Source organism: Oncorhynchus nerka, linkage group LG14 (assembly GCF_034236695.1).
Source record: "Oncorhynchus nerka isolate Pitt River linkage group LG14, Oner_Uvic_2.0, whole genome shotgun sequence".
NCBI lineage: Eukaryota > Metazoa > Chordata > Actinopteri > Salmoniformes > Salmonidae > Oncorhynchus > Oncorhynchus nerka.
Genome location: NC_088409.1, coordinates 28,869,033 through 28,891,635, shown reverse-complemented (window position 1 = coordinate 28,891,635; position 22,603 = coordinate 28,869,033). Strand labels below are relative to the sequence as shown.

At 44.3% G+C, this 22,603-nt stretch overlaps 1 protein-coding gene across 1 annotated transcript in view; it reads right to left on the bottom strand.

The window, feature by feature from the left end:
• LOC115140799 (ETS domain-containing transcription factor ERF-like) overlaps nt 1–22,603 on the bottom strand; it is a 76,714-nt gene that overhangs the window by 34,245 nt on the left and 19,866 nt on the right. Inside the window, exon 2 of the mRNA XM_065027929.1 lies at nt 15,852–16,000. The gene's annotated coding sequence lies outside the window, so the exon portion shown is untranslated. The remainder of the gene's footprint in view (nt 1–15,851; nt 16,001–22,603) is intronic.

Genomic DNA, 22,603 nt, shown 5'->3' with positions numbered 1-22,603 from the left:
TGACAAGTGAGATATACAGTGAGGGAAAAAAGTATTTGATCCCCTGCTGATTTTGTACATTTGCCCACTGACAAAGAAATGATCCGTCTATAATTTTAATGGTAGGTTTATTTGAACAGTGAGAGACAGAATAACAACAAAAAAATACAGAAAAACACGACAAAAATGTTATAAATTGATTTGCATTTTAATGAGGGAAATAAGTATTTTACCCCCTTTCAATCAGAAAGATTTCTTGCTCCCAGGTGTCTTTTATACAGGTAACGAGCTGAGATTAGGAGCACACTCTTAAAGGGAGTGCTCCTAATCTCAGTTTGTTACCTGTATAAAAGACACCTGTCCACAGAAGCAATCAATCAATCAGATTCCAAACTCTCCACCATGGCCAAGACCAAAGAGCTCTCCAAGGATGTCAGGGACAAGATTATAGACCTACACAAGGCTGAAATGGGCTGTAAGACCATCGCCAAGCAGCTTGGTGAGAAGGTGACAACAGTTGGTGCGATTATTCGCAAATGGAAGAAACACAAAAGAACTGTCAATCTCCCCCAGCCTGGGGCTCCATGCAAGATCTCACCTCGTGGAGTTGCAATGATCATGAGAACAGTGAGGAATCAGCCCAGAACTACACGGGAGGATCTTGTCAATGATCTCAAGGCAGCTGTGATCATAGTCACCAAGAAAATAATTGGTAACACACTACGCCGTGAAGGACTGAAATCCTGCAGCGCCCGCAAGGTCCCCCTGCTCAAGAAAGCACATATTCATGCCAGTCTGAAGTTTGCCAATGAACGTCTGAATGATTCAGAGGACAACTGGGTGAAAGTGTTGTGGCCAGATGACACCAAAATGGAGCTCTTTGGCATCAACTCAACTCGCCGTGTTTGGAGGAGGAGGAATGCTTCTATGACCCCAAGAACACCATCCCCACCGTCAAACATGGAGGTGGAAACATTATGCTTTGGGGGTGTTTTTCTGCTAAGGGGACAGGACAACTTCACCGCATCAAAGGGACGATGGACGGGGCCATGTACCGTCAAATCTTGGGTGAGAACCTCCTTCCCTCAGCCAGGGCATTGAAAATGGGTCGTGAATGGGTATTCCAGCATGACAATGACCCAAAACACACGGCCAAGGCAACAAAGGAGTGGCTCAAGAAGAAGCACATTAAGGTCCTGGAGTGGCCTAGCCAGTCTCCAGACCTTAATCCCATAGGAAATCTGTGGAGGGAGCTGAAGGTTCGAGTTGCCAAACGTCAGCCTCGAAACCTTAATGACTTGGAGAAGATTTGCAAAGAGGAGTGGGACAAAATCCCCCCTGAGATGTGTGCAAACCTGGTGGCCAACTACAAGAAACGTCTGACCTCTGTGATTGCCAACAAGGGTTTTGCCACCAAGTACTAAATCATGTTTTGCAGAGGGGTCAAATACTTATTTTCCTCATTAAAATGCAAATCAATTTATAACATTTTTGACATGCATTTTTCTGGATTATTTTGTTGTTATTCTGTCTCTCACTGTTCAAATAAACCTAGCATTAAAATTATAGACTGATCATTTCTTTGTCAGTGGGCAAACATACAAAATCAGCAGGAGATCAAATACTTTATTCCCTCACTGTACCGGCTGGAACGCGTGCTATGGGTGGGTGCAGCTATGGTGACCAGCGAGAGAGAGATAGGCTAGGCGACGAGTATGAAGCGAGGGCCAGCCAACGAGAGCGTACAGGTCGCAATGGTGGGTAGTATATGGGGCTTTGGTGACAAAATGAATGGCACTGTGATAGACTGCATTCATTTTGTTGAGTATGGTGTTGGAGGCTATTTTTTAAATGACATCGCCAAAGTCGAGGATCGGTAAGATGGTCAGTTTTACGAGGGTATGTTTGGTAGCATGAGTGAAGGATGCTTTTTTGCGAACTAGGAAGCCAATTCTAGATTTAACTTTGGATTGGAGATGATTTATGTGAGTCTGGAAGGAGAGTTTACAGTCTAACCAGACACCTAGGTATTTGAAGTTTTCCACATATTCTAAGTCAGAACCGTCCAGAGTAGTGATGCTGGATGGGCGGGCAGGTGCAGGCAGCGATTGGTTGAAGAGCATGCATTTAGTTTCACTTGTATTTAAGAGCAGTTGGAGGCCATGGAAGGAGAGTTGAATGGCACTGAAGCTCGTCTGGAGGGTTGTTAACAAAGTGTCCAAAGAAGGGCCAGAAGTATACAGAATGGTGTTGTCTGCGTAGAGCTGGATCAGAGACTCGACAGCTGCAAGAGCGACATCATTGATATTTACAGAGAAGAGAGTCGGCCCAAGAATTGAACCCTGTGGCACCCCCATAGAGACTGCCAGAGGCCCGGACAACAGGCCCTCAGATTTGACACACTGAACTCTGTCAGAAATGTAGTTGGTGAACCAGGTGAGGCAATCATTTGAGAAACCAAGGCTGTTGATTCTGCCGATGAGGATGTGGTGATTGATAGAGTCTAAAGCCTTGGCCAGGTCAATGAGTACGGCTGCACAGTATTGTTTCTTATCGATGGCGGTTAAGATATCGTTTAGAACCTTGAGCGTGGCTGAGGTGCACCCATGACCAGCTCGGAAACCAGATTCCATAGCGGAGAAGGTACGGTGGGATATGAAATGGTCGGTGATCTGTTTGTTAACTTGGCTTTCGAAGACCTTAAAAAGGCAGGGTAGGATAGATATAGGTCTGTAGCAGTTTGGGTCAAGAGTGTCCCCCCCTTTGAAGAGGGGGATGACCGCAGCTGCTTTCCAATCTTTGTGAATCTCAGACGACACGAAAGAGAGGTTGAACAGGCTAGTAATAGGGGTTGCAACAATTTCGGAAGATAATTTCTGAAAGAAAGGGTCCAGATTGTCTAGACCGGCTGATTTGTGGGGGTCCAGATTTTGCAGCTCTTTCAGAACATCAGCTGACTGGATTTGGGAGAAGGAGAAATGGGGAAGGCTTGGGCGAATTGCTGTGGGGGGTGCAGTGCTGTTGACCAGGGTAGGGATGACCAGGTGGAAAGCATGGCCAGCCGTAGACAAATGCTTATTGAAATTCTCAATTATAGTGGATTTATCGGTGGTGACAGAGTTTCCTATCCTCAGTGCAGTGGGCAGCTGGGAGGAGGTGCTCTTATTCTCCATGGACTTTACAATGTCCCAGAACTTTTTTGACTTTGTGTTGCAGGAAGCAAATTTCTGCTTGAAAAATCTAGCCTTGGCTTTTCTAACTGCCTGTGTATATTGGTTTCTAACTTCCCTAAAAAGTTGCATTTCACAGGGGCTGTTCGATGCTAATGCTGAACGCCACAAGATGTTTTTGTGTTGGTTAAGGGCAGTCAGGTCTGGAGAGAACCAAGGGCTATATCTGTTCCTGCTTCTAAATTTCTTAAATGGGGCATGATTATTTAAGATGGTGAGGAAGGCATTTTTTTAAATAACCAGGCATCCTCTACTGATGGGATGAGGTCGATATCCTTCCAGGATACCCGGGCCAGGTCGACTAGAAAGGCCTGCTCGCTGAAGTATTTCAGGGACAGGAAATGTATACTACATATATGGGACAGAAACACCTTGGAACACTACACTGTTCATTTGGTTATCCCTCTCCCCTGCAGACTCTCATAATGATACTGTGTCATCATTGTGGGACACAGACCTGGAGAATTTACAGAGGCAACTGAATGTGTGCTCAAGTTAATGTCCCTCTGGTTATTTTTCATGTATAAATCCTCACGGGATTAAAACCTTCACATAGCCTGTGAATCTGTGTGGGAACTACACAGAGAGACAAGGAGAGATATAAAGAGATGTGCTGGTCTGAGAGAAAGGGAGATTACTCAACTGGGACTGAGAGAGAGAGAGAGAGAGAGAGAGAGAGAGAGAGAGAGAAAAGAGAGAGCGAAGGAGAGAGAGAGAGACAGGGAGCTGAAGAGAAACAGAGAGTGAGAGAGCTGGAAGGAGACAGCAAGGGAGCAAAAGGGGAGCACAGAGGAAGGAAGACAGAAAGATATATTGACAAAGCCTACATATACACATAAGTCACCCTGTGTGGCCTGCCTGCTCCCCGTATTTTAAAGGAGCGCTCTGTGCTGGCGGAACAAGATGACAGGCCAGTTCCTCCATTGAAAAAAATGTCTGTCTCTTGCCCCCCTCCCTCCCTATAACTCCTGTTTTCGGTCTATCCCCCTCGATATCATCCTGTCACCTCTCTCGCTTTTTTCCCTCATCCCCTATTTTCCCCCTACGCTCCATTTGATAGGTTTTATGTGTCCACCACTCCTGTCATGTATCTTTCTGTCGCTCTTCTAATCCCTCTCGTTTTCTCTCCTTTTTCCCTATGCCTCCATTTCTCTTCCTCTCCTCCTGTCCAATTTTCCACTCTCTCCCATTTCCCCCTGCTTTTCTCCATTTCCCCTTCTCTTCCACATTCATTTCCTCCATCCTTGTCATATTATTCATCTCTCTATCCATGCCGTGCTATCCATCCTTTTCTACTACCCCCCCCATCTCTCTTCTTACACTTCTCACCCTTATTTCCTTTGACTTTCCATCTCTCTTTTCAATCCATCTGCTACTCCATCTCTCTATCAATCTATCTCCACATCATTAACACAGACTTATCCTAACCTTTTCACTTCTGCCCTTTATCCTTCTCTTACTCACTTCATCCATCTCCCTAAATACATAATTTCCCATTAGGTCACTGCTCTCACAATCTTCAGAATGTTTTTTGTCTCGTTGTAGGCATTTTCATTTCATTTTTTTGTCCATTCACTGTTTACACACTTTTCTTCGACACTGTTTCCTTCTTTCCCTCCCTCTCTCGTTCTTTGCATTACACAAACCCCTACCTCTCTCATCCGCAGCCCAAACAGAGAGCCCCAAGTGTCGGAATCAATTAGGAGTGAGCGCCGTCACGGCCGCTCTTTCACGAAGGTAAATATTAAACTGCAAGGAGCGCCGGGGAGGAAGAGAGGGAGAAAGAGGGGAGAGGGAGCCCTCCGTCCCTAATCCACCGCATCGATCAGCCGGGGATGAGGGTAATATATTATTTTGACAAGATACGATCCTCCGACGCGCACCGCTATCCCCGGCGATCGATTTCTTTTCTCTCCTTTTTTCTTCTATTTTTTTCCCTCTCAGCAAGAGGGACAGTGTGTTGTTGAGAGTCCCTGCATGTACATGTGCGCCCAAGTGTGGATGGGTGACAATGTGAACAACATTAGGAAATGTGGGGAGGTTAGTGGCGGAATTAGTGTTTCTCCTTATAAACCTTTATTGAGACGTGGTTGTGCATCTATTTACAATAACAACAAATATATATTATGAAATAGTTTGAACGGGAATGAGTGAAAAACGCTAGTTTCCATATGGGCAAGTTAACGGGAACATAAACTGAGATTCTACAAAAAAACATGCCAACTTCCTCCAACAATCCTGTCATTTTAGTTAAATTCTATTAAACAAAAACACCATTGTAACATTTATTTACACCACGCGGGTATTTACAGTACATCCTAACCTACGCCGGGGTTACAGTTAGTCAATTGGGCCAAAGCTGACCTATAGTAAAGTTAAGTGTCCTCCCCCTATATTCCCCTCTGCTCCCGCGCCTCCCCTCTATATCGCTTTGTAAACTGTGTCTAAATGCTAAATTCCCGGATCAATTTTTTTCATTCAATCGCTCCCCATCCCCTCTGCCCCTGCTTCTGTCCCCTGAAATGGTGTGAAGTACTGTGTCCTCGTGTTGTGATGTAGTGTGTCCTGTCGACTGTGTGTGTGTGTTTGAGGGTGTGTGCTTGCGTGTGTGCAGGTGCGTGTATGTGCGTTTGCCAGGCCAAGACTAAGATTCAGAAACTCACAATGTAAAGACAGAAAATAATGTCTAGACAACAAATCAACTGCTTTTTGGCTCAACATTATATTCATGTCATGGAGACCATATGTAATAAATCAACCTATGAGACACAATACAACAGGAGGTCCAAAAGAGTAAAGACAGAACCCTATACAACAGAATGGTGCCATATAGTGAAGGTTGTACAAGAAGAGTGCATCAGAGTACACATGTATCTGTTTTCTTAAATAGAACCAGCTGCTGCCCATAGGGCCACAGTGCTTCCATTTCCCATGCATGGTCTCTGTTGCCTATATGTCCCTCAGTCAGATCTCCTCATGTATAGTCACTGTCTGCCAACACACACAACACAACAACCAGTATGGACCACCTCCACCCCACAACTCTCTCTCTCTCTCTCACTCTCACTTTTCCTCTTTCTATTTCTCTTTCGTTCTGTCCTCTATCCCTCTTTTTATTGTGCCATTTTCTGCCACTTTAGTCCAAGAAAAGGAGGCCGTAATGCAATCTCTCCCCCTCTCCACCCCCTGCTGTGAGGGAGAGTAGTTTGGCCTGTGTGCTGGCCCAGGGAGAAGGGGGCCAGGGAGAAGGGGGAGAGACAGGGTCAAGGTGAGCTCTAATACACTATTGATCCGCCCCAATTGAAAACCTGATGGAAATTTTACCCCCCTCTCTGTTTTTCTTCCCTCTCTCTCGCTCTCTTCCTCCACTCTCTCCCTCTCTTCCTCTCCCTCTGTCTCCATTTCTCTCCCTCTCTTCCTCTCCCCGTCTCTATTTCTCTCCCGCCCTTCTCTTTCTCTTATGTCTTTTTTTCTTCCTGTGTGTATCCTCTTCTGTGTCCTTGTCTTCCTCTTTTCGGTGTCTCCATCCCTGTTTCTCTTGGCTTAATGTCTCTTTCAGCCACTGACGGCGCTCTCTTGTTATCTCTCTATCGCTTGCTCTCTTTCACCATCTACGTCTCTCTAACTCCACCCCCCCCCTCTCTCCATCCCTCTCTCTCCTCTCTTTGGTTCCATGCTTTTCAAACCATGTCTCTGATCATTTCCTCTCCTTTTGTCTCCTTTCTGTATCTCCCTGGATCCCTCACTCTGACCTTTCCTCTGTTTCCCTGTATATCCTTTCCTATTTATCTCTCCCTCTTCCTTCCTCGTTCTCTCTCATCCTCACTCCCTCTTTCACTCTGTGTCAGATGCTCCGTTTCAGTCTAGACTAGTGCATATTGATTCCTACAGCTGCTGCATGCAGTGTACAGGTTAGGGAGACCTCTGCTACAGTGTATTAAACGCCACAAATGGTTTGGAGACAGGGCTGGGGACACGCCTCCCCTGCAAGAGCCAGTCAATACAACCTCCCTCTGTCAACACAGGCCAAATGTAATGCTCTCTCTATCTGGGGTATCCAGTGGCGTGTATTCATGGATGCCAAGGGAAGCCAGGCTTCCCCAAAAATGAAAAAAAAGAATTTTTTTTTTTTTATCTTTCGTCTCGCTGTGTTGCATACATTTCCTTCAATTCGCAAGAGGCTGGATGTATCTCACCAGAGAAAGCATCTGAGCGAAGGAAACAGCGCTCCTCTGTCTCAGTATGTGTAGCATATCTATCTGATGCTGTCTGGTCATAAAGAGTATGACATTGTAACAAGAAAGGGAAGCCAGTAAGCCTTGATAAAAAATATATATAAAATATTAGCCAACCAGCGTTTAGCTAAACTAAGTGAGCTCAACTGTGAATGGTCCTGGTGCACCAGAAAAAAAAGTGGCAAGGGACTTATTATTATTTTATTTAACCTTTATTTAGCTAGGCAAGTCAGTTAAGAACAAATTCTTATTTACAATGACAGCCTACCCCGGCCAAACCTGGACGACGTTTAGCCAATTGCGCGCCGCCCTATGGGACTCCCAATCTATGGGACTCCCAATCACGGCCGGATGTGATACAGCCAGGGTCTGTAGTGACGCCTCTTGCACTGAGATGCAGTGCCTTAGACCGCATTGACAGAAAAAAAGTTGAATTGTTGCATCTCATTGTGTTGTTGTTCTCTGGTGGCTAGCTAGCTAGCTAAAACCGACCCTTTCCTAAATTAGCCATGGATGGAGATATGGATTTAGACTCGTGGTTTTACTTAAATTCTCCATACTGGCTAATGATTATAACGGTGATTCTGATCCAACCATAAATTGATACATTGCACCCCTGGCCTGAGAGGATGGAAAATCAACATGTAACTAGATGTTGTATGCTAATGTTAAGTAGCTGGCCTGCCACATCGTAGCCCATGAAAGGAAGTTAGGCTAGTAAGCAAGTATTTTAGCCAGGTAGCCTAGAACAACAACAACTAAAAGTGTGTACTGTATGACAGTCATAGACCATTTAGGCAACATGAAAGAGGAGGATGGCATTGGTGTTTCTCTACAAGTAGGGTCAGTCAACATGATTTTTTCTACTTGCACACACACAGAGAGAGAGAGAGAGAGAGAGAGAAATCAGTACCATGGACAGCCACATGATATTTAGCTTATGTTGATTGTACTAAATTGTTTTCGGTATCTTTTAGTTGTAACTTTATTAGATTAAGCAAAGGTGATTTGATGATGTTGAAGTTGAAATGGTGCTGGAATAGTGGAGGCTCCTGTTTTCTTTGGGACCTGCAGTAACTCTCCGGTGTTCTAAATCAATAGTTGTTCAGTAGTCCAAAAATGTGGGAAACGTTACCTTGCTTGACCCTGCTGCAGGTCATGTAACTTTGTTACATGCAATTTGTTTCGTGGACCTCACCAGACAGATGTTGCTCTCCTGTTTTGTGATGAGACAATTGTGTGGTTGAATTTATTCTGCCACTGCGTCTTCTTATTGCCTCAGCCTTGGGCCTATATTGTATATCACGGTGTCAAAGCACATGAACTCACAGGTTATAGAGCAAACAACACAATTATCACAACACATAGGTTGTAATATTACTTTTTTTCTGGATTGGCGTCTCCAGTGATTTTACCCACGCACCGCTACTGGGGGAATCATACATGGACTTGACCCATAGGATAGAATGTATACCCATAGAATGGGAATGAGAACCCTGTATATCTCAATGCGCTGGCCATTCTGTGCAGCCCTAATGGTGTGTTACGGGTTGTTTTAAGGATGGTAAATAATGGTACAACTTCATTTAAATCTCAAACATCATGCAACCGAATCCAATTCAAGCCAACAACTTTCTCATTAAGACTGTGAGTAAACACCAGTTACAGTAGATAGACACAATGAGAACAAGGAACCGAGCAATACAGATCACCTCAAACCCAACCCTTTCCCCTACTTAGCAACCCTGTTCTCTCTCTCTCTCTCCCTCGCTCTCTCTGCAGAGCTGGCTCCTATCTGAGGTGTGCTGAGTGAGAGATAAAGTGTGAGTGTGCATCTATGTGTCTCTGTGTGTGTGTGTGATTTATGTTCTGTTGTGTATATGTCAGGTGGGAGAGCTATCAGGACCACAATCTCCCAATAGACGCACCAATGCTACAGGGACGACGGGGCCCTCTGTCCACCCCAGGACCCCGATACACATCTGGAACAACACAACCCAGAGAGCAGAGCACGACGGCTGGGGGCTGAGGGTGGAGAGGGGGAAGGGGGAAGGAGAGGGGGAAAAGGGCCTACTTTTCATCTATATGCACCAGAGTTACCCTCCTCTCTCCTCTCCTCTTTCTCACCAGTAGAAAGAGATTGTCCCTCCACCTCCTACAGTCTACATCACTGTATTAGATGGATGTCAGGTATGCGTATATGGCTGTAAGGGAGTCAGGTGCAGGAGAGCAGATATTGGGTAGCGAACCAAAAGCACACGGCAAAGTGAACATGAAATAACAATACGGGTTAACATTACCCAGAGCAACAGACTAACGTGAGCATCACATGAAACCACAATACCACACAAAGACATGGGGCAAACATAGGGTTAAATACACAACACATAATGAGGGAAATGAGAACCAGGTGTGTGGGAAAACAAGACAAGACAAATGGAAAATGAAAAATGGATCGGCGATGGCTAGAAGACCGGCGACGTCGACCGCCGAGCACCGCCCGAACAAGGAGAGGCATCGACTTCGGCAGAAGTCGTGACAATGGAAGACCGGGATTCAACGTATGCAGAGTTTACCGTGAATGTGGTCTCTGCTTACGCAGGGACATTACCTTTACAACGTGGATAGAGGAGAAAGCGTGATCGGGTTGAATCCCGGCCTATGTCTACCGCCTGTTTACAAGGTCATAGTTTTGATTATAGCTGACTATTGAGAATAGAGCTGTATTATGTGGAGTGTGGTGGTTCCTACCTACCACCTCTCATTCTCCTCCCTCCCTTTCTCGCTCTCTGATTCTCCCTCCTCTCTAGGAAGGAATCAGTCTCACCTTAATTGCTGTTAAATCGGATTAATGACTGACCCAGGACATGTTGACTTAACAATCTCTCGTAGTAAATCTCCCCTCTTCCCGTACATCACTTGTATACACTCGTCTTCATCCTCGCTCTCTCTGAGTCACTCTCTCTGTCTGTCTGTGTCACCCATCTTACCTCACCCACCTCATCTCTCTGTCGGAGTCACCCATTTTACCCAACCCACCTCATCTCTCTCTGTCGGAGTCCCCCAACTTACCCACCTCATCTCTCTCTGTCTGAGTCACCCATCTTACCCCACCCACCTCATCTCTCTCTGTCTGAGTCACCCATCTTACCCACCTCATCTCTCTCTGTCTGAGTCACCCATCTTACCCCACCCACCTCATCTCTCTCTGTCGGAGTCCCCCATCTTACCCACCTCATCTCTCTCTGTCTGAGTCACCCATCTTACCCACCTCATCTCTCTCTGTCGGAGTCCCCCATCTTACCCACCTCATCTCTCTCTGTCTGAGTCACCCATCTTACCCCACCCACCTCATCTCTCTCTGTCTGAGTCACCCATCTTACCCACCTCATCTCTCTCTGTCTGAGTCACCCATCTTACCCCACCCACCTCATCTCTCTCTGTCTGAGTCACCCATCTTACCCCACCCACCTCATCTCTCTCTGTCTGAGTCATCCATCTTACCCACCTCATCTCTCTCTGTCTGAGTCACCCATCTTACCCACCTCATCTCTCTCTGTCTGAGTCACCCATCTTACCCCACCCACCTCATCTCTCTCTGTCTGAGTCACCCATCTTACCCCACCCACCTCATTTTCTCCACTCCTCTTTCTTTTCTTTCTTCCCCAGACACCCTTACCATTTATTTTACACTCTTTACAGTTCTTGCCCACTGCTTCTTCTCGTTAATGTTTTGCCAGTTATGAGCTCTCTTTCCCTCTCTCCTTCTTTTTCCTTCTCTCTCACTGTCTTGCCTGCATGGCATGTTGGAGTGTGTGTGTGTGTGTGTGTGTGTGTGTGTGTGTGTGTGTGTGTGTGTGTGTGTGTGTGTGTGTGTGTGTGTGTGTGTGTGTGTGTGTGTGTGTGTGTTAGCACCCATCGATGTGGGCCTGTCATTGCCTCCTAAGTGCTTTGGCAATACTAGGGATCTGCTGTCATGCCAGTGCGACTAATCTCAATCGAATTACATTGAGCTCGTATTGAGACGGCGGGAAGGGACATGACCGTGTGTCTGGATGCTCGGCCAAGCAGCTCCCTCAGTCACACACAGTAGCACAGTCTGGAAGTCAGTCTGTCTGGTGGATGGTCTGCCCTTTGTCTGTCTCTGTGTCCGTCCGTCTGTCTTTCTATCCACTGTCTCTTGTTCTTTCCTCTCCAACCATCTGTCTTTCTATGCCATCTCTCAGTCTCTTACTGTATTCTCTCCATCATCAGTCCATCTGTCTTTCTATGCCATCTCTCAGTCTTTTACTGTATTCTCTCCACCATCAGTCCATCTGTCTTTCTATGCCATCTCAGTCTCTCTTACTGTATTCTCTCCACCATCAGTCCATCTGTCCTTCTATGCCATCTCTCAGTCTCTTACTGTATTCTCTCCACCATCAGTCCATCTGTCTTTCTATGCCATCTCAGTCTTTCTTACTGTATTCTCTCCACCATCAGTCCATCTGTCTTTCTATGCCATCTCTCAGTCTCTTACTGTATTCTCTCCATCATCAGTCCATCTGTCATCTCTCAGTCTCTCTTACTGTATTCTCTCCACCATCAGTCCATCTGTCTTTCTATGCCATCTCTCAGTCTCTTACTGTATTCTCTCCACCATCAGTCCATCTGTCTTTCTAATCCATCTCTCAGTCTCTTACTGTATTCTCTCCACCATCAGTCCATCTGTCTTTCTATGCCATCTCTCAGTCTCGTACTGTATTCTCTCCACCATCAGTCCATCTGTCTTTCTATGCCATCTCTCAGTCTCTTACTGTATTCTCTCCACCATCAGTCCATCTGTCTTTCTAATCCATCTCTCAGTCTCTTACTGTATTCTCTCCACCATCAGTCCAGCTGTCTTTCTATGCCATCTCTCAGTATTTTACTGTATTCTCTCCACCATCAGTCCATCTGTCTTTCTATGCCATCTCAGTCTCTCTTACTGTATTCTCTCCACCATCAGTCCATCTGTCCTTCTATGCCATCTCTCAGTCTCTTACTGTATTCTCTCCATCATCAGTCCATCTGTCTTTCTATGCCATCTCTCAGTCTCTTACTGTATTCTCTCCACCATCAGTCCATCTGTGTCAATGTCTAGATAGAAAGAGCAGTATGCATTTCACGCATAAGGATTAGCCATTAGAAAAGTCCACTAAAGCATTAACGTTTTTTGACATCACTGTCAAAGCGATAATTATGACTCAGCGAAAGAAACCCCCTAAATAAAATGAACTTGGGTTGAGCAATTTCATTAAGTCCTTTCAAAGAGCAGAAGGTTTATCAACTGAGGCAATGCTATAGTTTCGACATTCTTCTCAAGGGCGTGAGGACAGAGAAAGTGGGTCCATTTCTAAACCACTGCCACTTTAAAAAGAAAAAAAAAGAAGAAAAGTCTGCGACTAGCTTTGTGTTCTAAAGCTCATTTTCCTCTTTGTTGCTCGGTCTTATTGTTGGACTAACATCCTACTGCCCCATGAGTGCTTCAGAAATCTGCCAATCATACAAGGTTTGTTTTTCTCAACTTTACACATTAACTCTCTACTAAGTTTACACAAGCTGCCAAAAAGAAGGTCAAAACCATAACTGCTAAGTATACTCTTCCTGTCCAAATTAATCCAAGAAACATTTAGAAAGAGCATGAATCGGTTATCTTTCTCTGTGTGAATATAATGTAGAAGTAGATATGGCCCTGTTGCTATGTCCATGATGCTATGTCCATGATGCTATGTCCATGTGGCTATGTCCATGTGGCTATGTCCATGATGCTATGTCCATGATGCTATGTCCATGTGGCTATGTCCATGTGGCTATGTCCATGTGGCTATGTCCATGTGGCTATGTCCATGATGCTATGTCCATGATGCTATGTCCATGTGGCTATGTCCATGATGCTATGTCCATGATGCTATGTCCATGTGGCTATGTCCATGTGGCTATGTCCATGTGGCTATGTCCATGATGCTATGTCCATGTTGCTATGTCCATGATGCTATGTCCATTATGCTATGTCCATGATGCTATGTCCATGATGCTATGTCCATGTGGCTATGTCCATGTGGCTATGTCCATGTGGCTATGTCCATGATGCTATGTCCATGATGCTATGTCCATGTGGCTATGTCCATGTGGCTATGTCCATGATGCTATGTCCATGATGCTATGTCCATGTGGCTATGTCCATGATGCTATGTCCATGTGGCTATGTCCATGTGGCTATGTCCATGTGGCTATGTCCATGATGCTATGTCCATGTGGCTATGTCCATGATGCTATGTCCATGATGCTATGTCCATGTTGCTGTGTCCATGTTGCTATGTCCATGTTGCTGTGTCCATGTTGCTATGTCCATGTTGCTGTGTCCATGTTGCTGTGTCCATGTTGCTATGTCCATGTTGCTATGTCCATGTTTCTATGTCCATGTTGCTATGTCCATGTGGCTATGTCCATGTGGCTATGTCCATGTGGCTATGTCCATGTTGCTATGTCCATGTTGCTCTGTCCATGTTGCTATGTCCATGTTGCTATGTCCATGATGCTATGTCCATGTTGCTATGTCCATGTTGCTATGTCCATGTTGCTATGTCCATGATGCTATGTCCATGTTGCTATGTCCATGTTGCTATGTCCATGTTGCTATGTCCATGATGCTATGTCCATGTTGCTATGTCCATGTGGCTATGTCCATGTGGCTATGTCCATGTTGCTATGTCCATGATGCTATGTCCATGTTGCTATGTCCATGTTGCTATGTCCCTCCACTTACAACTTCAACGCCCATTTGGCTGTAACCCATTTACTTTCCTATTTTCTCTCTCTCTCTCCTTCTCTCCCTATATCTATCTCTCTCCTTCTCTCCCTATATCTATCTCTCCCTATATCTATATCTCCCCCCTCTCTCTCTCCCTATATCTCCCCCTCTCTCTCCCTATATCTCTCCCTCCCTATATCTCCCCTCTCTCTCTCCCTATATCTCTCCCTTCCTATATCTCCCCTCTCTCTCTCTCATTATATCTATCTCTCCCTATATCTATATCTCCCTATATCTCCCCTCTCTCTCTCCCTATATCTCCCCCTCCCTCCCTATATCTCCCCCTCTCTCTCTCCCTATATATCCCCCTCTCTCTCTCCCTATATCTCTCCCTTCCTATATCTCCCCTCTCTCTCTCCCTATGTCTCTCCCCCTCTCTCTTTCTCTCCATCTCTCTCTCTCTCTCTATCTCCCCCTATATTTTTCCCCTCTCTCTCTCTCTCTCTCCCTATGTCTCTCTCCCCTCTCTATTTCTCTCCCTCTCTCTCCCCCTCTCTATTTCTCTCCCTCTCTCTCCCCCTCTCTATTTCTCTCCCTCTCGCTCTCCCTCTCTCTTTTTCTCTCCCTCTCTCTTTACATCCCTCCTTCCCTACCTCTCCCTCTCTTTCTGCCTCCCGGTTTCTCTCTCCCTCTCCTCCCCTCATTCTTTGTCTCTGCCTCCCTCACTCGCTCTCTCCTCTTCTCGCTCTCTCCTCTTCCTCTCTTTCTCCAGTCAGGATTAAACATTTATCTCTGCGGTTCTCCTCTCCTTTGGCCCTAAACGCCGTGTGGATGATAAGAGTCGCTGGGATTTGTCAAATTGTGCGCCATCGATTAACTGACCTTTCACGCCTGCGAGTCTCTCAGCCACTCCACTAACTGCAGACAGGCCAGATAGAGAGATAGATGGATACATCTCGCTGTTATTATTGTGTACAAGTTTGTAGTTACCAGGTGTGCCGGGGAGAGGGGACAGGGGTAGGGGGGCGAGGAGAAAGAGATGAGGGAAAGGGAGGGGGTAGAGGAGACAGGGGGGGTAGGAAGAGATAGACACAGGGAGAGGGACTGAATAGTCCTTCAATTGTCCTATAGGTGCAGTATGTATGGGGATAACTGTATGCATTGAAGAGAGGTTATAGGTATTTTGAGCTCTGCTACCCTAATTGCATTATACAATCAGGTCAAGAGAACTACCTTTTTCTCTTATAACATACGAAACAAAATGGCTTCGATATCTTGCTTTTATTCACTATTGAGCTTATCACTTTAGACAGACAGTGCTGATCAAAGTTCAAAGGGCATTGTGAAACCCATTCAGTATGAGGTGCAGTCACATTGGTTCAATTATAATGAGAAAATCATTTTACTTTCCCTTTTTGCAATGCTTAGCTATAATGTTTTATTGACATGATAACAAGTATTGTCAATAGGTCTATTTTGGTCATATAATTTAATAGTAAAGCAACAAGTTGAAACATCAAAAACATGATTCCTTTCGGATAAACATTGGTAAATACATTCAGTTAATGAGAGACAGTAGTCTTAACTGAAAAGCTAGAATGGGTAATGTCATCAATGGAGCGGGCTGCCACCAACCTGGACTCCCGCGTCGCCCCGCCTCAGAGATGCACCTGAGGCCGAAGCCTGAATTCCAAACACCGCACTGAACTGGACCTCTCTGGGCTGCGCTGGTTCTGGACGGAGAGACGAGGGAAGTCCCGCGTCGCACTATAAGGGATGGTACACTAAAAAAATAAATAGTTTCGTTCAACTTATTTGTGATTTAACCCCTTTAAATAATACATGTATTTTAGTTAATAAACGAGATAAGGCTAATTCCATATGTAGCCTATTGTTGGCCCTATAACCACGTCCAACACAACCCCACGTCATGTTGGCTATGAATTTGCCTGGTCATGGCCTAGTGCTTCCCCAAAAGAGAAGACACTCTTGGGGAAGAAATAATGAAACACACGACAAAGTGGAAGAGATTCGTGCATTCTTCCAGTTGAACAGAACCGTCCCTGGGACTTGAGTTGTGTCCGGGAGGGCCACTTCAGCCTCTACATCACAGAAGAGCACAATGACAGGTGGAACCACTCCACCCATCCGATCAATCACCTTATTTACTCTTGACTGTCATGGCGAGAGGAGAGGATACGGGTGGACTGGTGAGATGATACAGGGGTAGCCTACTGGCTCAGGCAACGAGTATTCCCTGGAATTGAATGCCGCGCATCATCACTGAAGTGGGCCTCCTAGCGTCTCATACACTATCGATAGGGCGCTTGCCTTCCTCGACACTGTATTGACCGCACTAACTAGCTGCACTTTGATCACACCAAATTAGCTTCCAGATGCAAGACATTAAGGATAATAACGTTTTCAGAAATCAAACCACACGGCGCTCATTTCCAAGTCGGCCTAGGCGTTTTACCCCGAATATTTGATGGCGCTATTAGCATTAGAACGTAGATTGTGGCTGAGAAGCAACATTCAACTACGAGGCTTTCAAAACACTGGTATCGAGCCTGAACTAAATGAGAAGGTGAATAGCGGTGCCATGCATGGGCAAATTTTGACCTTCAAAACTTGCTATAATTCTACAAATGCATTTCCTGAATTTAAATATATTATCCTTCCCCTTTGTGTATCCAAAGGTTCATATATGTGAAATGGCTCCTATATGTAAGATGTTATGTATGGAAACATTATCAAGAGATTATCCAGAAATATCAGAGGAAAATTCAGCCTTTAGAAGTGGAGAAATGTCAGATTATGCATTTTCCCTCAGTGGATTGATTAACATGACGATATTGACCTCAACAGGTCACGTTATAGCCAGGCGAGACGGCAGCTCGATATGACAGACTTTCTGGACAACTGCATGTGCAGGCATTTTGTAGGCGACATACTTTAAATTGGTAATTGAAGAATATAATATATTTAAAATGTAATAGTTCATTTTGGAGTTCATTGTCGACATATTATATTGTTGTATGCCTTTACATTTTAGTTTTGTACCAGACAATTATGGGATTAGAATGTATTATTTTGTAAAATACCGTTTTAACGTTGTAACAATTACATCTGTCATTATTGCAATATATTAAAATTGAATAATACTAATACTAATGATAATACAAATAATACAAATAATACTAGCCTAGCAATTGTTATTTGTTATTAATATATTTAATCGATTCGAATTAAGTTAGAAACAACCTAAACTAAAATCACCGATAACTTACAACAAATGTAGCCTAATTGGACAGGTGTAGAACTTCTAGCCCAAATTCAAGACGAGGGGGAGGGAGGGAGGGCAGGGTGAGTGATGTGGGGAGAGATTTCCCCAAGTGCCATTTAATGTCGGAAGTATTTCACCCAATACTGATAAGTGAAAGATAGAGGCAGCCGGGAATATGAGGCACAAACCGCGGAAATAATTAAATGAATGGTCAGTTTGGAGATGAGAGAAAATTAGGTTTGAGACTTCCACCTAGGCACTGCAAAAACTAAACCAAGACAAAACTACAAAAGACAAAACAAAAATGTACAGAAATAATGTAACTTTCTAAGTGAACAATATACATTGAATATCAATAAAAACGTGGAATACAGTAAGTGAAAGTGCAGGGGAATTTTTTGTTATTTTTTGGTTTCACAATTTCGGGCATTTAGTCGTTCAAAAATATATCCTTAACACAGCTTTCTGACTTCCTTTTTTCATGGATAAAAATCTGCACTGTTATAACTCTTTCTGTACACTATTTTTCGTAATTGACGCTGAATTAAATTAAATAGATTATTATTATTATTATTATTCAGCTCTTATCATTATTATTATGATTATTCAATATGCACCGCATTGTCATTCTCGTCACCATTGTTAGGTCTATATCATAGTAATAGCAATGCAGACGATTAGAAGAGCAACCCTATAGTCTATTCAAATTAAGACAACTTTAATTTAAATCTTGAACTCAGCAACTCACAGTAGATGCTTGTAAGCAGTGGCAAAGTTGTGCAAAGTTAGATGATATACTGAATAATTGAACAGAGAAAAAATAAACATTCGGTCGGGTTAGGTGGACCTATTGATCTATCTCTTAATCTGGAATAGTTACATGCATCTATTGATTTATAAACACTGTTTATCTAGAAATGTACTGGCACAAATAATTGATAAGGTAACCCACGGCGCCCATAAATATGCATCAACGTTTCACTAGGGTAAACAACTTTTTTTTGGGGGGGGGGGGGGGGCGACCAAGTCAAGTCAAGCAGAGGCTAGATTATTCCAGAAGATTTGAGGGTTTTCTCTGCGTCTATATCGCAGCCAGGTCACCCGTGATCAGCATCTCCAACTCCCATCTAGGCTAACATGAAAGCGCGCACACACATACACTCACACACACTCACAACTGAATTAGAAAAGCAAATAAAGTCACAATACCACTTATTGAAAATGTTTGTGTTTGCGCACAAGACGACTTTGAACTTCCTGTGATACTCGTAAAATAAAATAATATTATAGTCGATTATATTCTAATAAACATGTTATTTGCATTTTTTTTTTAAATCATGTGAACATTCAAATTTGCCTATTTTATTTTCAACTATATGGTGTCCCTATCACAATAAATAACAGCATTGTAAACATGTGGGGGTATTAACTAAAGCCTGAAACACAAACTTTAGGTCACAAACGTCTACTCGCGCAATGATGAATGGGTCTGCCAAAATCACAGTTTCCCTTGCATGTTACATGTATTTGCATCCTGGCTCACCAGAGCGTGAAAAAGATGATGGCACAAAGACAAATGAATCCGCGGCCAAACATTACATACACTTTGTGAAGGTAAATTAGGCTGGGTCACTCATACAGACAGATATAGAGATACACACACACAGCCCAGGCGGCGCATAGCCGACATTAGACGCCCTTGCTATCCGTGTGAGTGCCTGTTTAATTGACTGATTGATACTGTGGTGTGGAGGTGAGGGTTAGACGTAAAGCGTTAACAAATAGAGACACTTAACGGCTAATCCGGGCCAGCACAGACAGCTCTGCGCGGGAGACAACTTCCCCCTCCGCAAGACGGGAGAGCAGCAGTAGTCTCACATGCATGCTGGGCTGGGCAAGACGGGAGACTCAAATGTGATCCCCCAAAAACTAGCCTATTTACGATTTGTTCACTATTTCAGGTAGGCTACTATATGCAGACTGGAAGTCAACTAGGAATGATCAAAACTAAAATAAACAGTGGTATAGGATAGTTAATCGAATCGAATCTAAAGTAGCATTTAAAAGCTCAGCCTAATAACAATAATAATACTACTAATAAAATCCCAATAATATTGGTTTCAGTCACTTGACAACACAACAAAAAGTAAACTCATAAAAGAAAACACATCCAAAATCTAACAAACAATCATATACTGTTTCTAAAACTAAAACATTTGACGGCCAAAGATATGGCGTTATAAAGACGATGACATACCTCAAGTGTCTTTGCCCAGTAGTTCAGTATTCTTTCAACAGCCAAAGCGTGAGCAGTCTACCCAGGTCTGAGATCACTCTCCAGGCGTTTGTTCCAGTAGCGCACCGAGCCGGGGACCGTGGAAGCAGCACTACACTAACAACCTCGACCGAGGGAACTGACAGAGGGAGGGGGGAGCGGAGGAGGTGTGCATCTCTCTGTGTGTAAGTAGTTAATTAGTAAATCCCCATTCGCTGTGCCTCGGGTCGGTTTGTTTTCCCCGGTCGGCAAGCCGAGAGGAAAGAGAATTTGAAGTAGGATTCGACCCGTTTCCGCTCCTGTGTTTCGTATATGAGGTTTGTGTGTGTGTGTGTCTTTGTGTGTGTGCACGAGTTTGACTGTGTGTATGTGTGTGTTTTTCCTTTCACGCTCTTCTTTTCAGTCGCGCCGCCACAAGAGGAGCCCCTCTATCTTACCTCCTCACTGGTTAACCACATATACTTTCTCACCCTTCGTCTGTTTTACCAAAATCTTTGTCCATTTTTTCTACTCAACCGTGCAATTATGCGTCAATTAACAAAGTATTGGGCTATTTGCATCGATAACATATTTCCGGATAGGCTTAACCCAATGTCGTCAATTCAACGTCTATTCCACGGTGGTTCAACGCAATTTCTTTGAAATTACGTGGAAACAACGTTGATTCAACCAGTGTGTTCCCAGTGGGAAGACGTAGAATAAACCCCCCAAATGTACTATTGTGCACTCAAAGTGACACCGCCAATCATCGTTCTCGGTCGTTATTCTATCCCTTCACATATTCGCTCCCCTCACTATTCTTTCAGACTGAATCCTCACTATTCTTTCAGACTGAATCCTCACTGTTCTTTCAGACTGAATCCTCACTATTCTTTCAGACTGAATCCTCACTACTCCTGTACAGATGTAATGCCAGATGATGCCTAGGTTAAAAAAGCATAAGCCACAGCCACTGCCATATTTCTAGAGGGAATTCAACATAATAGGTCAAAGAAAAGGTGAAGATATTAAGATACAGTATCATTCACTTTCACAGTCAATGACCATTTATTTCCTCTTACCACTCATCCAACATTCAATTAAGGGCGTAGTTAAATGTCTCTATGGGACATAATTCCCCAAATATCACTTTATACACCACAATTACTAACATGAGTAAAAAGACATGTAGGGCTGCAAAAGCAAGGCTGTAGCGCTATGCTATACCACACACACACTTCAATGCACGTCCTCAGTCCCATGCCAGCAATCGACCCTGCCCTAACCAACTTTAATTACTTAATTGATCCCCAATCAGCTACTTAATAATCAATTAGGTAAACCTATGGAACTCACTCGAGTGCAGAGAGGTGCAGTATCTGACAAGGGAGTCACCGAGACAGAGGAGAAGATGGAGAGAGGGATGTGGTGATGGGGTGCATGCATGGGTAGCAAGAGATAGAGTGTGTGTATCACAGGAGGTTGGTGACACCTTAATTGGGGAGGACGGGCTCGTGGTAATGGCTGGTGCAGAATAAGTATCAAATACATCAAACACATGGTTTCCATGGTTTCCATGTGTTTGATGCCATTCATTATTATGAGCCGTCCTCCCCCCCAGCAGCCTCCACTGGCGTAGACACAGGGATGAGGTAGAGAGATGGGAGTACGGCAGGTGAGACAGAGAACACCATACAGATAGTGAGGATAGAGAGAGATATGGGTAACTGTCAAAATAAAGGAAACACTTGAGTAAATGAGAGATACAAAGTATATTGAAAGCAGGCGCTTCCACACAGGTGTGGTTCCTGAGTTAATTATGCAATTAACGTCCCATCATGGTTGGGGTCATGTATAAAAATGCTGGCCAGGCCATTATTTTGGCTACCATGGCTATGCCCCAAAGAGATGGGAGTTCCCTCCAATAGAGTTCCAGACACCTGTAGAATCTATGCCAAGGTGCATTGAAGCTGTTTTGGCTTGTAGTGGCCCAACACCCTATTAAGAATATTTATGTTGGTGTTTCCTTATTTTGGCAGTTACCTGTAAGTCCACAGTGGATATTCGGATAAATAACTTTTGGGACAAACAAGAACAAGACACCAAGACAAACACGTGCGCGCACACACACACGCACACACACACACACACACACACACACACACACACACACACACACACACACACACACACACACACACACACACACACACACACACACACACACACACACACACACACACACACACACACACACACACACACACACACACACACACACACACACACACACACACACACACACCTCTTTACTGCCCTCTAGTGTGTCCTGTGCTGATCTGACTGTCTGGGCTTGTTAATTAACCTCTGAAGATACTTGTGCATATTCTGCATGGCGTCCCCATCCTTTCTCCTCCCTACGCCCCCTTCTAATTTTTCACCTCCATGTTCCCTTGAGTTTCCTGTCAAGTTTCCCCTATAACACCAAACCTATCATGATACTGTGCTGAAGCATGCAATTATAAGTCCTTGACATTAACCCATGTCTGTTTACGTGTGTGTATCATAGTGTTTACACACGTGTCTGGGAGGGGGGCTAAGTGTGTGTATCATAATGTTTACACATGTGTCTGGGAGGGGGGCTAAGTGTATGTGTATTATAGTGTTTACACATGTGTCTGGGAGGGGGGCTAAGTGTGTGTGTGTATCATAGTGTTTACACATGTGTCTGGGAGGGGGCTAAGTGTGTGTGTGTGTGTGTGTGTGTGTGTGTGTATCGAGAGAAGGGGATATCAGACACACGGTCACATACTCAGCAGATGAAAGCTCCGCCAATACTCTCATAGT